Raw genomic sequence first — 16,308 nt, forward strand, 5'->3', positions numbered from 1 at the left:
ACCAATCCTGGGAGTCATTTCTAGAGAAAGTCAAATGGAAACTCTCAGTGGTTTGGGGGCAAGAAGTGAAGATACTGCCAAGGCTATTAATAGCCATCAGAGAATTCTCCAAATTGCCAATATTGAAGTTAGTTACATCTCATTCTCAAACAAATTGAAGCCTTATCCGTTTGATGTGTTTTGACAGGAAATGTATATTTACTGCCCGAAATGACTTCAATTGCTGAGCTCTGAACCACAGTATTTCATAAATGATTAACGTTAGATGGAGCCAGTGAAAACCTTTCCTTAAATAATCTTCCACAAGGAAGAATTTCTCAGTAATGCAAGATATTTACCCTATTTCTAAAAGTACACATTCACTCCTGTAGGTTTTGAACTTGTCCATCAAAAGAGTTATTGCTTTTATGGCTAGAGAAATAGTCACTGAAATCCTAAGGAGATAAGCAGATATATGTCGCATATCTTCCTCAATTTAGTATTTATTGGATGGAGATAGAAATTTCTTTTTAGAAAGTTCTTCTTCTGTGTTTCTTTTCTTTTTTAAAATAAATTTTTATTTTATACTGGTTTGCTTACATAGTTTGTATGCATTGTTTTTTGCACCAAATCTTTCCCATTTCCTTTATGCACCACTCCTTCTACCCATCAAATTGTGCAACCCTATGATTGCCCAGCTGCCCATCCTCAGCCCTCTGCTTCTCTCCTCCTTCGCTTGGATCCTCATACCCATTTTACTAGTTATCTTTCTATTTCTACAAGAATGATCTTGTACAGTATTTGTCTTTATGGGGCTGAGTTAGTTCACTTAGCATAACGCTCTCCAGTCCCTCCCAAGTTACGTAGTAATTTACAAAATCATTGCTCCTGCATGCTATGTAGTATGCCATTGTATGATTGTACCACAATTTCTTAGTCCCTTCAGTGGTAGTTGGATATTTGGGCTGTTTCCGTATTCTTGCTGTGATGAATAATGCTGCTATGAACATTGGTGTGCAAATTTCCGTTTGTGTCTCATTTCTAAATTTCTCAGGATATATTCCAAGCGGTGGAATAGTTGAGTCATATGGAATTTCTATGTTCAGCTTTCCTCCCAGCCTTGAGCCTCAACAGCTTTATATGTTCAGCTTTTTTGAGGAAACGCCAAACTGCCTTCCAGAGTGATTGTACTGTTTTATAATCCCACCAATGGTGTATGAGAGTTCCTACCTTTCCACTTCCTCTCTAGCATTTATTACTTCTGTCATGTTAAACGTTACCACTGCTGATCCTCCATATGTTTCTTGTGTTTCTGTTTTCCATAAGGCAGTGGCCTGACTGAGTTTTTATTTTCATGTGGATTTCCTTTTCATTAAGCTTGTAGCCTACCAAGGAACTTACAGCTACAAAAGATATAAGGAAGGAAAATCCTTGTGGATGAATTTTACATGGTTCCTTATCGTAAATTCAAAGGTGGGAGAATTCTTCTTCATTAAATTTTAGTTACACTTTTTTAAAAAAAAATTATTTTATACTGGTTTACTTACAAAGTTTGTACACATTGTTTTTCACACCAGATCTTTCCCCTTTCCTTTACCCATACCTCCCTCCACCCATCAAATTGTGTGACCCTGTGGTTAAGCACCTCCACTCCCTGTCTTGGATCTTCATACTTGTTCTACAGTAATGGTTTTATAAAGTATTTGTCTTTAGAAGATTGAGTTAGTTCACTTAGCTTTCTTATCAACCATTTAGCATCCCTGTGATATTCCATGGCTACATTTCTAACAAGTTATCTGAAATATTAGTTCTTCAATGAAACACTAGTTGTTTGGAGACATTTACAGATGACTTTGCAGTTGATTGGCATGCAGGCAGGGACTAGTTTAGTGAGGGGGTATTAGAGGTCCAGTGGTAGAATTCATTGCTTTTGTTTTCAGTGACTGCCCAGGGCACTTTTAAATGTGGCCGCCTCTTTTGTCAGTGGGGGTGGTGTGTTGCTATGATGCTTGACCAAACCAAGATAGACTAGGAAGAAAGGCCTGGCAATCAGCTAATGAAAACTTTGTGGATCTCAAAAATTTGCCTCCACTGCATAGCCAGGAGTTCAGGACCAACTCACCAGGAGCCTTTTAGAATAACAGTCTGAGGGTACTGTAAACATTCCAGATAATTATAATTTTACAATGTATTTAAAAAGGCAGTGTGTAGCCAGTTTGGGAAGATGTTTGGAGCAGTTGGGTTCTATAAAGGTGTGTTTTCTTGTTTTGGTTGAGGCTTGGGTGTGGACTGTTTGCTTGGGTTTGGGTTTTTTTGTGTGTGGTGTGTTTTTTTTTTTTTTTTAAATTCTTTCACAATTGGGTGTGAGCAGATTGGATTTGGCCTGTATTAAAAAAGGCAGTTGTGCTGTCAGGCCTGCAGCTCCTAGGCTTGATTTTAGTTGTTTGTCGTTGAACATTCTTACAGAAGTAACTCATGGTTACTGTGATGCTAAATACTGTGACACTAATATGTCAAATGCAATAATGGTTACCCATGGTGGACAATGTTTGGTGGAATTCCCAGATTACAACAGCTTGGAAGCAGGAGTGACATTCCTTCTGAAATAGCTTACTTCTGGAAACTCAATGAACTTAGAGAAATGGTGATAGTTGTACAACAGGTTTCAGGTCTTTCGTTCATAGGTTCGCTAAGAGTTGTCTTCCACTCAATGGCACTTAAGAACAACAACATGAGAAGCTAACTTATGATTGTGGTTGTGACAGTTCTATAGCTGCCATTGTGTCAGAACTTTTGTTTCCTAGAGCCACCATGAGAAAAATGAACAAATGTGGCTGTGTTCCAGGCAGCTTAGTTGGGGGCCCTGAAATCTGTTTCATGTAAGTTTCATGTGTTAAGAAGAAATATTCTTTTGAGTTCTCTCTAACCATTTGAAAATGTAGGGAAAACAAAGGGAGCTCTGGTGGTCTATTGGCAAGAAGCTGCACTGCAATCCCAGAGGTACGTGGTTTGAATCCACCAGATGCTCTGCTGGAGAAGGAGGAACAGTTTCCTTCTGTACCAGTCAGATCCAATTTGATGGTACACACACACACACAAAAAAAAAACCCAAAAAACAATAAAAATTAAAAAAAGAAAAAGAAAACATGGGGAAAACAGCTCCTCACCTCCCTCCTTAGTTTAGAGGCTGTGTGAGAACACGCAGCGATCCATGGATGTAGCTTGCCCATCCTGTATTGTAGTAAGAAGGCCAGCTGGCCTGAGGTGAAGTCCTCAGCTGCTAATCAGGAAGATTGTTGGTTCTGACTATCTGTCGGCTCTACAGGAAGAAATGCCTGGGCAGCCGCTTCCATGAGAAAGCCCCATGTTGTGGGTCTGTGCTGTCTGTGGGGTTGCTATGGATTGAAAACCTACCTGATGGAGTATAACACACCTCCTGGTAACACATCTCCTGGTAACTCACCTCCTGTTAACACACCTGCTGCAGGGCTAGGTGTTCCACCCTTCTCATAGCTGGGGATCCTGTGTGCCCCTAGCATCACCATTTCCCCGCTTGCACACAAGTTTTAATCACGTTACTTTTTGCATGCTTTTACTTAAATAGACTGATCATACACACTATCATCATAAACAATGAGATCTGTGAAATAATGAGTTTAATGTCATTAAATGTTGGTTAAATCCATCACTTCTTAAATAGCCTTTAAAACCACCAGTTACTAAGATAGTAAAAGAGTTAACCTTGCACATAAAATGGTAATGCATATTATGCTGATACAGTGGTTTTGGTTAATTTTTGAAAGTTGAAATGTGAAGTGCCCAAATTTTAACCATTGAACTTAGATATCCTGGGGGTTACAAACACTTAAGTACTTGTTTCTATTGCATATAGTGTTCCTGAGACTAAGGTTTGGATCCAACACTAGTTACTGCTAGAATTTTTCTTTTTTTAGTTTCTTTTTATATTATTTTTTTGTGTGTGTACCGTCAAATCAGATCTGACTGGTAGAGAAGGAGATTGAGCCTCCTTCTCCAGCAGAGCATCTGGTAGAGTCGAACCATGCATCTCTGGGATTGCAGTGCTGCTTCTTGCCACTAGGCCACCAGAGCTCGCCTGCTGCTAGCATTTTAAAGTAGTTGTTGTTGTTGTTGTTATGTGCCTTCGAGTCGCCTGCGACTCATAGAGACCCTATGTACAACAGCCCTAAACTCCGCTCTGTCCTGTGCCAATCGCACTGTCTCTGACACTCCCATCCCAATTATCCCAGTCACTGAATCAATCCACCTCATAGAGGGCCTTCCTCTCCTGCGCCTTCCCTCCACCCTCCCAAGCATGATGTCCCTCTCCAAGGACCGGTCTCTCCTCACTACATGTCCGAAGTAAGTTAGACGGAGCCTCAGAATCCTTGCCTCCAAGGAGCCACCCAGTTTAACCCTCTCCAGGACAAATCTATTTGTTTTCCTAGCAGTCCATGGTATTCTCAGTACTCTTCTCCAGCACCACAGCTCAAAGGCATCAGTTCTCCTTCTATCCTCCTTGGTCATTGTCCAACTCTCTGATGCATAACAGGTGATTGCGAAGACCATGGCCTGTATCAGACGCACCTTAGTCTCCAGAGAGACACCACTGCTCTTCAGTACTTTGGAGAGGTCCCTAACAGCAGACTTTCCCATGGCAATGCGCCTTTTAATTTCCTGGCTGCTGGTGCCAAGACTGTTGACTATGGAGCCAAGCAAACTAAAGCTGTGTACAATCTCAATCTCTTCACCATCCATCCTGATGCTGCCGATTGGTCCAGTGGTGAGAATCTTTGTCTTCTTGACATTGAGCCTCAATCCATATTGTAGGCTGCAGTCCTTGACACTCTGCAGCAGGTGCTTCAGGTCCTCCTCAGTTTCAGCAAGCAGGGTTGTGTCATCCGCATAACGCAGATTGTTGATAAATCGTCCACCAATCCTGACCCCACATTTCTCCTCATAGAGCCCAGCCTCCCGGATAATCTGTTCTACATATAGGTTGAAGAGGTATGGAGATAGGATGCATCCCTGGCGTACGCCCTTCCCAATTTTGAACCATGCAGTGTTCCCTTGCTCCGTTCTGACGACTGCCTCCTGGTCCAAGTATAAGTTTCGCATTAGAACGATCAAGTGTTCTGGGATTCCCATTCTTCTCAGAGTCAGCCACAGTTTGTTATGATCTACACAGTCAATGAAGCACAGATAGACATTCCTCTGGTATTCCCTGCTTTTAGCCAAGATCCATCTAACATCAGCTACAATATCTCTAGTACCACGACCCCTTCTGAAACCAGCCTGGACTTCTGGTAGTTCTCTGTTGATGTGCTGTTCCAGTTGTTTTTTGATAATTTTCAGTAAAATCTTGCTTGCATGTGAAATCAGTGAAATTGTTCTGTAGTTTCCACATTCGGTTGGGTCGCCTTTCTTTGGGATAGGAACAAATATCGATCTCTTCCAGTCAGTTGGCCAAGTGGTCGTTCTCCAGATTTCTTGGCACAACTTGGTGAGCACGTCCAGGACAGCATCTGTTAACTGAAATATATCAATTGGTATACCATCTATTCCTGGAGCCTTATTTTTGGCCATGTCCTTCAAAGCAGCCTGAACTTCTTCTTTCATCACCATAGGCTCTTGCTCATATGTTGTTTCATGAAATTCTTCTGTGTCTTCCAATTCCTTTCGATACAGTGACTCAGTATATTCCTTCCATCTTTTTTTTAATACTTCCGGGATCATTTAACGTTCTGCCGAAAGCATCCTTGATTATAGCAACTCGAGGTTTGAATTTGTTCTTCAGTTCCTTGACCTTAAGATATGCTGAGCGAGTTCGGCCCTTTTGATTTTCCGACTCCAACTCCTTGCACATTTCATTGTAATATTTTGCTTTGTCATCCCGTGCTGCCTTTTGAAATCTTCTATTCAACTCTTTAGTATCTTGAATTCTTCCCTGTGCCTTGGCTTCTCTGCGCTCCAGTGCAATTTTCAGAGTCTCTTCTGACATCCATTTTGGTCTTTTCTTCCTCTTCTGTCTTTGCAATGACCGTTTGCACTCTTCCTGGATGATACCCTTGATATCCTCCCACAACTCATCTGGCCTTAGTTCATTAGTCTATCCCACCTTTTTTTTTTTTTAAAGTAGTAGTTAAAATAAAACATAGGTATGTCTGTGGTGCTTATCCGGTGATGATCAAGTGCTTTAGATAGATTAACCCATTTAAGTGGGACAGGCACAATTGTTATCACCATCTTATAGATGAAGAAAGGCATCTCTGGGGGCACAGATGTCTAAACATGACTACTAGCGGAGAAGCTGGTGGTTCACACCCATCCAGACATACTGTGGAAGGCAGTGGGATGATGTGCTTCTGAAAGGTTACAGACTTGAAAACTACAAACACAGCACAGCTCTGCTCACATTGGGTTGCGATGAGTTGAAGTGCTCATGATGTCAGCTGGTGACTCCGCCACCAGCAGCAGAGGAAATTGAAGAACTGAGGGATGAGGTATCTTACTAGGTTTCCACAGCTATGTAGCTGCAGAGATTGGATTTCTTTGTTTTGCTGTCTTTCTCTAATTGTCAGTGTTTGTCTTTCACTTATCAGATTGGTAACAGTTTCTCCCTAAAGAAATCATCAGTTATGTGCCAGTAGTTCACAGTTTGCTCTGTAACTAGAAATTGGCTTCAAAACCTCTGTGGTAACCATTGTGCAAAATGAAACAAGATGATTATTATTAACTTTTTAAAATTAGCCTTTCACTACCCCATCTAGCACACCTTTCCCCCTTTCCTCATGCTCTTTCCTAGTCATCCTGGCCAGTCTTCCTTTGATGGCCCTGATGGACAGCTTGAGCTCACAGCTTGGCTCGACCATCAGGTGTGGACAGGAGGCAAGAATGGGTGACACTTAAAATACTGCACTCCAAACTTTGAATCTTGGTTTCAGTGCCAGCATTCTGAGAAGCCTTGGGTACAACAGAAATGGTTTTAGTTGTCCTGTCTGAAAAGGAGGGATTATCAGGTGAGGATGAGATGGGAAGTATATGTGGGAAGTGCATTGCTCAGTCTTTGGGACTTGGGAAGATCTCACCAAACACAAGTAGCCATCACATCCACTTATTTTGGTGGTGGTGACTCTAGATGTGTCCTATCAGGGCTGTTACATGACTTAGCAGAGGAACATCTCCACGCTTCACGTTGTCACCACTAAACAAACGTGCAGACGGATAGACCCACTGCTGTTGATCCATTTCTTTTTTATACTGGTTTATGTAAATGTTCATATTCATTGTTTTTCATACCAAATCTTTCCATTTGCTTCACCCACCTCTCCCTCTACCCATCAAATTGTGTGATTTTATAATTAACCACCCCTGTCCCCCTTCCCCTGCCCATCCTCACTGCTCTGCTCCAACACTCCCCTCCATGGTTCCTCATACTCATTCTATAATATTGACTCATTTCTGATCTTTAAAGGAAGACACTGGTCATTTTTCTCCCTTTGAGTGGTTAGTGGACTCAAGCTGCTGACCTTCGGATTAATGCAACAACATGTGATGCACTTTCTTACCAGCACTCCTTCTTTGCCCTCAGGTGGTTGAAGAATGGTGAAGGAATTAAAGAATTCAGTTGATAACCACAAGGTCAGCAGTTTGAACCCACCAGTTGCTCTGTAGGAGAAGGATGAGGCAGTCTCTTCCATAAAGACCTCCAGTGTGGAAGCCCAGTGGGTCAGTTCTTTCTGTGAGAGGCAGGCCTGACGTGGAAGTGACTCAAGTGGCAGTAGATTGGTGTTTTCAGCTCCAGTGCTTGGTGACTGCATATAACATGACAAAAGGCCTCCTGCTTTCTGTCATCCTCGTGATTGCTTGACTCCGCTGTTAAGAGGAGCAGTTACCTTTTTTCTTAATTAATGATTTTTTAGTTATATATATATATATATATATATATATATATATATATTTACAGCATAGTCTTTCCATTTAAGTTTTCCCCATTCATTCAGTCATTGTTGCACATTTTCCTCCCTGCCCACCCCTCCCCCATTTGTTTTTCTCTTTGAAAAGATAAAAAAGAAAGTTTCTCGTAGTTATAAACAGTTCTATCCCTCATCAGTTTCAATGCAGTATACATTATTTATCCCCTCCTTTCTTAGGTTCCCCCAAACCTGATGTCAATCCCATTTTATAACAGTGGCACTATGTAGTATTTGTCCTTTTGTGACAGAGATATTTCACTCAGCATAATGTCCCCCAGGGTTACCCATTTTGTATAATATTTCATGAGTTCTTTGTTTTTCAGTGCAGCATAGTATTCCCTGTGTGAATATACTATAGCTTCTCTATCCATTCGTTTGTTGATGGGGAGCAGTTACTTCTAAACCTCCAGAAGTAGACCTCTAGTAGGAACACTTGATGGAGAAGCATGTAGGGGCAGGAATCCCCTTCAGTCATAGCTCCCCTGAAGTGTTGTACCCTGGGCCATGGAGGAACCCCACCATCTGCAGCTTGAGAGCCACAGATGGCCATGGTGTACACAAAGGGGAGTCTCAGCAAACCCAGAGTGCATTCTCTGGTCTGTGCAAGACCTGAAAAAGGGTAATTCTCAAGCTTTTCCGGTTTCCAGGTCATGACAGAAGGGAAGCTGAGGGTGCGCTCTTGGAGTTGCAAACCACAGCCCTGAATCTGGGAGCACTTGTGCTGCAGCCAGCAGCGACTCTGGTGTTCCGCTGAAGCTGTTATTAATTCTCTTTGAATGCAGCAGCACAAGCAAACGAAGGCTTGATTAACGCTCACTGCCTGCTCATCTGGCCCCAAACACTTCAAAAACGCCATGGGGTGGGGATGGGGGGCTCATTTTCAAGAAGAAACCTGGTACAGTGCTGCTCATCCCATTTACATTAATGTCCTGTTTTGCATTTGATTAGGGGCCAGTAGGGAAGCCAGCATCTGACGTGTGGGTTGTGTCCTTGAGTTGCAGCAGTCTTTTAATCATGGCGATTTCCTCCCTCCTTGCCTTTTGATTTAGTAGATACAAAACCCAACTTAGGGGTACTGGTTAACGCAGACTGGGGCTGGCTGCAAGGTCCCTCCCAATGTTTAATGATTAAAAGGTGCTGCAGATGTAAACACGGGAAATTGACTACTGTACCCTAGGCTGGAGTGTCCTTTCCTGCTCTGGGAAGTGGGAAGCAGTGAAGGGGGCATAGAAGAGAATGACTCCCCCTTGCGAGCGGAGCAGGGTAGCAGGGTGTCATGTGAGAATGGAAGACCCAGGAAATATCCTGGGAGCCTGGACTCAGAGGATGGAGGGGAAGGATCAGTGATTTGCTCAGACATAGTGGCTGAGACATTGGATCAGGGGGCTCACAGGGGGAGCCTGTACAGGATGCGGAGTGTGAAATGATATCCCAGTGCTTGGCTAGGGGTCTGGACTGAGCCTTCTGCCTGTTAAGAAATCTGTTACCCACGACCTTCAAGTGCTCTGAGCCCCACTGGCCAATCTCATATCACCACCCAGACACCCTCCCCACCACTGTCTTGTGGCATTTAGCTTTTCTGATCTGCATTTTGGACGTGGAAAGGCCAAGAGGGCCCGAGCGTGTGGTTGCAGACAAGGATGAAGCCGTCTTCCTGCTCTGGATTAGTCACAGCTCAGGTGGTGGATTGTGAAACATGCTGCTCTGCTCACTGGAAGGCTGGCCGCCTTTGATTCCAGCACACACTCTGTGGGAGGAGGGCTGGCAGGTCCTGAGCTCGGTGAGGTTTACAGCATTCCTGGGAATAAGAGTGAGTTCATTTGTAAGACACCTGGTGGCTTATTCCAGCACATGGAAGACACATATCGTACGTCCGAGAAGTGCCGTTTAGTAGGAAATTCTCCCTTTAGGATCTAGCATTTTCATGGCTGTTTTGGTTTGGTATGTGTGTATGTAGAATGTGTGTATGTGGCATGTGTTGCTCTGTGTATTTGTGTTTGTAATGTGTGTGTGTCTGTGTGTACGTAGTGTGTGTGGTATATGTGATGTATGTTTGTAGAGTGTGTGTGTGTGATATGTGTTTGTGAGGGGGTTGTGTGTGTCTGTGGTGTGTATATGTGGTGTGTGTCTGGTATATGTGGGATATATGTGGGATGTGTTTGTAGGGGGTGTGTGTGTGTGGTACATGTGATGAATATTTGTGGAGTATGTGTTTGGTGTATATTTGGGGAGACTGTGTGTGTTTGCAGGGTATGTGTTTGTGAGGGGGTAGTGTGTGTATGTCTGTGGTATGAGTACGTGGTGTGTGTCTGGTGTGGGTGTGAGGTATATGTGGGGGGCGTCTGTGTGGTCTTTGTTATGGCTTTCAGGTGTTCATCTCTAAAACAAGTAATCCCATTGGTGGTGCAGTTGTTAGTCTCCTTGAAGAACCCTGACTGGCACCCAGTTGTGGGCTCCTAAATGATTGGCCAGCAGTTTGAGCTATCAGCTGGTCCCCAGGAGAAAGATGAGCGGACTCCTTCTGTAAAGATTCAGCACCTCGGGCACTCCATGGAGGGGCCCTTGAGTCAGAATTGACTGGAAGTCATAGGGTTGAGGGACATTGTGGCAGAAATGCCTGGCTCTCTTCTGATAATTCATCCACTGAACCCCCTCTTGAGCCCAGGGCTGCTGTGACATATGTGCGGTTGCCTGAGGCAGGTCATGAGCTAAATGAGCACCGTGCACAGGGCTGGCAATGAGGGGCTTTGTGACCGACCCCACCCTTTACCCTCTAACTGAGAGGTGCAGGCCAGCCAGCATTTTGGAGGAGCCTTGGGCTCTAAGTGTGCAGCGCCTCTTCAGTGTCTGGCGTTTGGCTTTGTCTTACAAGATGATGATAGAGACACGGAAAAGTAGCTAGGAGATCCCTAAGTGCTGTCTTCTATAGGAGAAAAAAAAACGGATTATGGGGGATTAATCTTTTCAGTTCATTTTACCGACTGGCAGGCATAATTACATTCCTCTCAGACATCAGCAGTGTGTTGGCTCTCACGAGCACACTGTGCGGAATGAGAACAGTGCCCTCAACACATCTGGGGCTGTAGGTTTGGGAATGTCAGTGTAGCAGAAGTGAGAGGTGAGGTGTTGACCCTCCTTTGGGAAAATCCAGAATTAAAATGAGCAAATATTTCAGGCAAAATCAAGTATCAAATATTTTTTAACATGCTTAGTAATTTAATTGAAGGTAAGAGTTTATATTTATTTAAACATTTTAGTACTAAGCATTGTCTCAGTCTTTTCTTAAAGTTTTATTAGGACAAACCTTCTGGTATTGGGACATTGGAATCTGCACACAGGGATTTGTTTCTGAATTAAGTTGATAAAAGGAAAATTGTATACTGTCAGAATTCCCTCTTGAACAATCTCATACATTTTTTGGTGTGTACAATCCTGTATAAGAATTCTTACTGCTCAAGTTGGAGATTCGCTGAGCTAGTTCACAGGAAAGAACAAAAGAATGTCTGCATGTACAAGTCTGGATGCTCACATTTGTTGAATAAATGAATGTTGAATGCATTCTGCGTATAACTGTCAGAGTTCTGGAGAGTGGGTGATGAGAATTCTTAAGTATTTCTTTGGCTTAAAGGGTTGCCTCTTTTCTCCTTTAATCTTAAACGTCTTTAACCTAAATATTTCTTAGCAGATTTGTGCTTGTGATGTTTACGTGTTATTGTGGAGAAAGACCTCCCCCTAGTTCCATGCTAAAGGGAGTTTGTTGAATGTGTCTGTAATGACTCCGCTGTGCGCATTGTTATGGGCGAGAAGCTCCGGCATGCTGAGTGACTTACCAGAGGTCACTGCTGTAGAGGGACAGTTGAGTGACCCCAGGATCCCCACTTGCTGATGTTCATGCCCTTGTATAACACATCTCGTCTGTCTGGCGGTGGAACCTGTGACTTGCTTCTAACTGGGACTGAGGGGTGAATGCCCCTTTTGTGCTTTTTAAAGCACATTGCTAAAGCATTGGCTTTGTGAGTAGAGACACACCTTCATGGAGTGCTGAAGGAAGTGGGCGTGTGTAGAGGCTTAGGTGGCCCTTCGTGACAGAGGGGAGTCTGCCTTGGATGCACCAGAAGTTTCCGAAGCTCTCAGCACTACGGCTACCAGGATAAAGGGCTGAAGACTGAGAAGCAGGTTTTGCCTCACCTGAGCCTCCAGATGAGACCCCAGCCCCAGCTGATCCCTGGACTGCATCCCTGTGAGACCCTGAACGGAGGATACACTCAAGCTGGGCCTGGATTCTGAACTAGAGATGGTGACATCCTAAATGTGTGTAGGTGCAGGTCCTTAATGTGAGGCAATCTGTTGTTCAATAATAAATAACTCAGATTCATTCGTTTCTTTTGGAACCTACTCATAGCTAACCAACCCTTTGGCGAGCTTTCAGAAGCCCATCTTTCTTTTGTGGAGCTGCTGATGGAGAAGAACTGCCAGAGAAGGCACCACCTTTGGGTTAATGCAGCTTCTTATGGACTGTACCACCAGCACCCCCCAGATAATTAGTACAGAGTCACATAGATTCAGGTTTGAACCCAGCCCTGTCTGATTATTGACCAAGCTTTACCTTTAAGGAAAAACCTTAAGGCTTATCTAGTCTGTCTGCATTTTGGTGAGTCCTTTTGGCTTTTCCACAGTATTCCTAGCAAGTGACTACAACAGCGGGCACAAGCGTGTCAGGTCTGGTAAGGAGGGCGCAGCGTGGGATGGGACAGGGCTTAGATCTGTCGGTCATCGGGTCTCTATGGCTCATACACACCTTGATGGCACCTAACAACGACCTCGCAAGTTGTCAACCAGCATCTGCAGCGTTTTCCAGGAATTCATTATCAGAAAGGGTAAAAGTAACTTTAATATTATTTGAGTGGAAGTTTACAGAATAAATTGGTTTTCTATTCAAACACATTTTGTTTTATGATATTAATGATATAGACAATTGGAGAAGAAAATTTTGAATTTTTAGTCTACTTTTTCTTTATGCTGACTATTTGTTTTAATTACTTTAAGTTTTAGGGCAAGCATAATTGTAATGTGCTGAATTCTGGATTTTGTGACGGTAGTTCCTTCTTGCTTATCCACCTCAGTGAGTATGAAGGTGAAGGGATCATTTCCTGGTAGAAACTCTTCTGAGCAAATCCCAGCTGGCTCCAAGTGGCCGTTTTTGCTTTGTGTTCTCAGCCCAGTCCCCTGCAGTGCATTTTTTAACCTTTGACTGGGTTAGGCATGATGCTTATTGATGTATAATTGGAAGAACTTCCATTTTCAGTGCTTTTCATTTGCTACCTATGGTGATGAAGGAAGAAGTTCAAGCTGCTTTGAAGGAAATAGCAAAAAATAAGGCCCCAGGAATAGATGGTATACCAATTGAAGTATTTCAGGTAACAGATGTTGCCCTGGATGTGCTCACCAAGTTGTGCCAAGAAATTTGGAGAACAACCACTTGGCCAACTGACTGGAAGAGATCTATATTTGTTCCCATTCCAAAGAAAGGTGACCCAACTGAGTGTGGAAACTACAGAACAATATCATTGATTTCACATGCCAGCAAGATTCTGCTGAAGATCATCCAAAAACGATTAGAACAGCACATCAGCAGAGAACTGCCGGAAGTCCAGGCTGGGTTTAGAAGGGGTCGTGGTACTAGGGATATTGTTGCTGATGTTAGATGGATCTTGGCTGAAAGCAGAGAATACCAGAAGAATGTCTATCTGTGTTTCATTGATTATGCAAAAGCATTTGACTGTGTGGATCATAACAAACTGTGGCTGACTCTGAGAAGAATGGGAATCCCAGAACATTTAATCGTGCTAATACGAAACCTATACTTGGACCAAGAGACAGTAGTCAGAATAGAGCAGGGTAACACTGCATGGTTCAAAATTGGGAAGGGTGTACACCAGGGATGCATCCTGTCTCCATACCTTTTCAACATGTATGCAGAGCAGATTATCTGAGAGGCTGGGCTCTATGAGGAGAATTGTGGCATCAGGATTGGTGGAAGATCTATTAACAATCTCCGTTATGCAGATGACACAACCCTGCTTGCTGAAACTGAGGAGGACCTCATGCACTTGCTGCGAAGGGTCAAGGACTGCAGCCTTCAGTATGGACTAAGGCTCAATGTCAAGAAGACAAAGATTTTCGCCACTGGACCAATTAGCAGCATCAGGATGGATCACGAAGAGATTGAGAGTGTTCACAGCTTCAGTTTGCTCGGCTCCACAGTCAACACTCTTGGTACCAGCAGTCAGGAAATCAAAAAGCGTATCGCGATGGGAAAGTCTGCTGTTAGGGACCTCTCAAAGGTACTCAGGAGCAACAGTGTCTCTCTGGAGACTAAGGTGCGCCTGATACAGGCCATGGTATTTGCAGTCGCTTGTTATGCATCAGAGAGTTGGACAATGACTAGGGAGGACAGAAGGAGAGTGGATGCTTTTGAGCTGTGGTGCTGGAGAAGGGTACTGAATGTACCATGGACTGCCAGGAAAACGAACAGATTCATCTTGGAGAGGATTAAACCAAGCTACTCCTTGGAGGCAAGGATTCTGGGGCTTCGTTTGACATACTTTGGACATGTTGCCAGGAGGGACGGGTCCTTGGAGAGGGACATCATGCTTGGGAGGGTGGAGGGACAGCACAGGAGGGGAAGACCCTCTATGAGATGGATTGATTTGGTGACTGGGGTGATCAGGATGGGTGTGTCAGAGGTGGTGCGGTTGGCACAGGATAGAGCAGGGTTTAGGGCTGTTGTGCATAGAGTCGCTATGAGTCGGAAAAAAAAACAAACACGACTCGACGGCACATAACAACAAACAACAGTTTATCTCCTAGGTGCCGTGACTCTTCAGAGTGAGCCAGCAATGGCCTGGCTGCCTCAGCCTGCCCACTCTGTAGCCTTGGGTTTAATTCATCAGGACCGGGAGCGTTCTTAGAGCAGTCAGGGACTCTGATGATGCTGTGTCGAGTTTAGACCCATGTCTCCTGTACCCAGTGTCCCATTCACTCGTGCAAAGTGCTATATTCTTCCTGCAGACTAGAGGTTGAGCAGTTCCACCAGCCATCACCCATCGGCATCACACCATCCACCTCACTCCGGAGCCCTGTGGCTTCTTGTTGTTCTCCTTCCCTTGAGCTTTGCGAAAATAGCCCTTTTGTAGTTTTTTGATTTTCTGCAGGGCTCAGCGTATTCCAGCCTTTGCCTTCCTGACAATCTTATCGGAAGCAGGAAGATTTTTCATTTGCACATCGGGGCTTCTCCATAGGCTCTGACTTTAAAGGAGCCGGCGAGATAGGAAGCTATTATGTTGGGAGCAGTAGGTGTGCATCCTCCTCCTTCTATTAGACAGCCATGCGGATTAATGTCTTTGGCTACTTGGGCTCTGAATCTTCCTGCCTTTGACCCTTACCCTGCTCATCTCTTTGAATGGGGGGGGAGGTCTTGTGTTCGTCCACAGGGAGTTGACTGCTAACTTAAAGGCAGTTTGAATCTACCAGCGAGTCCTGGGGAGAAAGATGAGCAATCTCCTCTTGTGTGATTTACAGCTTTGGGAGCCCCACACGAGTATCAGCTGTGGGTTAGTTCTGACTTGACGGCAGTTTGTTTTTTTCATCTCTTTATTGAGACCTTTATGTGATGGATGTAACAAGTTCAGGACACCACTGCCGTGGAAAGCCACGTGTAGTTCAGAAGGACTCTGGAGTCTACTTAGCACTTCTATTACCCTGGGTAAATTATTAAGGTGGCAAACAAACACATGAAGAAATGTTCAAAATTCCTAGCTCTAAGAGAGATGCAAATAAAAACAACTATGAAATACGATCTCACCCCAGTAACAATAATAAAGTTCAACAGAGCAGCAAACAACAAATGCTGGTGAGGTGGTGGAGACACTGCTGGTGGGAATGTAAAATGGTATAACCACTATGGAAGGCAGTTTGGCACTTTCTCAAAAACTTGGAAATAGAGCTACCATTTGACCCAGCAATTCCACCACTAATACACTAAAGAAACCAAAGCTGCCACCCAAACAGATGCATGCACACCCGTGTTTATTGCTGCATTATTCACAATAGCAAAGAGATGGAAGCAACCCAAGTACCCGTCAAAAAACGAATGGACAGAAAACTATGGCATATTCATATAGTACTGACCCTGGAGGACATTATTCTGAGTGAAGATCTCAGTCACCAAAGGACAAATACTGCTTTACACCACTGTTACAAAGCAGGACTGACCTGGGGTCTGAGGGATACTTAGAAAAGAGGGGATAAATAATGAACACTGCATTGGGACATG

The sequence above is a fragment of the Elephantulus edwardii genome, unplaced genomic scaffold (genome assembly GCF_000299155.1).
Source record: "Elephantulus edwardii isolate Elephantulus edwardi_28Jun2011 unplaced genomic scaffold, EleEdw1.0 scaffold00177, whole genome shotgun sequence".
Taxonomy (NCBI): domain Eukaryota; kingdom Metazoa; phylum Chordata; class Mammalia; order Macroscelidea; family Macroscelididae; genus Elephantulus; species Elephantulus edwardii.